We start from the raw sequence: 1,218 nt of genomic DNA on the forward strand, positions 1-1,218 counted from the left end.
GACCAGCAGCCTCACCAAGAATGCACGAGGGTGGGAGTCCCGGAAGAGGAGGCGCACCCTCTTAGCAGTGGGGAGGGGATGCTGGAGAGGAAAACAGAGAAACCTCCCCCCAGCCCACCCTGTTCTGCACCAGGTGATACATACCACATGCGCCCTAGGAAGCCACATGTGTGTTGCTGGCTACTAACACGAGAATGGGGGACCTGACATGCTGGTGCAGGTTCCCAGCAAGGCTTAGAGCTGCAGGTCTCCAGGCAGTTCCCGCAGAGCCTGGGGGTCACAGCCTGCCTCGGACAGTCCCCAGACCCCGGATCCGTGGACGCCTCTGTCCCTAGAGATCATGCTGCACATCAGAGCTTTCCCGTTTTCCAGATTTCCTTATAAGCGATTTGACTTCACAGCATGACCTTTTTATACACATTTTCTATCTGGTATTTGTTTAGACCCTGGAAGTGTTCTGAGGCCAGACGCGGTGGCTCACGCCTGGGATCCCAGCACTTTGGGAGGCCGAGGTGGACAGATCACCTGAGGTCAGGAGTTTGAGACCAGCCTGGCCAACATGGTGAAACCCCCAGCCCTAAAATAAAATAAAATAAAATAGCCAGATGTGGTGGTGGACACCTGTAGTCCACTCGGAACTACAGGCTGGGGCAGTACTTGGGAGGCTGGGGCAGGAGAATAGTTTGAACCCAGGAGGCGGAGCTTGCAGTGAGCTGAGATCGCACCACTGCATTCCAGCCTGGGCGACAGAGCAAGACTCTGTCTCAAGGCTGGGCGCGGTGGCTCAAGCCTGTAATCCCAGCACTTTGGGAGGCCGAGACGGGTGGATCACGAGGTCAGGAGATCGAGACCATCCTGGCTAACACGGTGAAACCCCGTCTCTACTAAAAAATACAAAAAACTAGCCGGGCGAGGTGGCGGGCGCCTGTAGTCCCAGCTACTCGGGAGGCTGAGGCAGGAGAATGGCATGAACCCGGGAGGCGGAGCTTGCAGTGAGCTGAGATTCGGCCACTGCACTCCAGCCTGGGCGATAGAGCGAAACTCCGTCTCAAAAAAAAAAAAAGACTCTGTCTCAAAAAACAAAAAAAAGTGTTCTGTAATAAAAGTGAACTGATAAGCTCTGGGCATCCCTGAGAATTCGTTTTCCTTTGGGAAAGGTTCCTACACGGCTGAGGTTTAGGGGCACTGTGAAGCAGAAGCTGAGCCTCGGAATCCCAG

The sequence above is a fragment of the Macaca mulatta genome, chromosome 14, assembly GCF_049350105.2.
Source record: "Macaca mulatta isolate MMU2019108-1 chromosome 14, T2T-MMU8v2.0, whole genome shotgun sequence".
NCBI classification, from domain to species: domain Eukaryota; kingdom Metazoa; phylum Chordata; class Mammalia; order Primates; family Cercopithecidae; genus Macaca; species Macaca mulatta.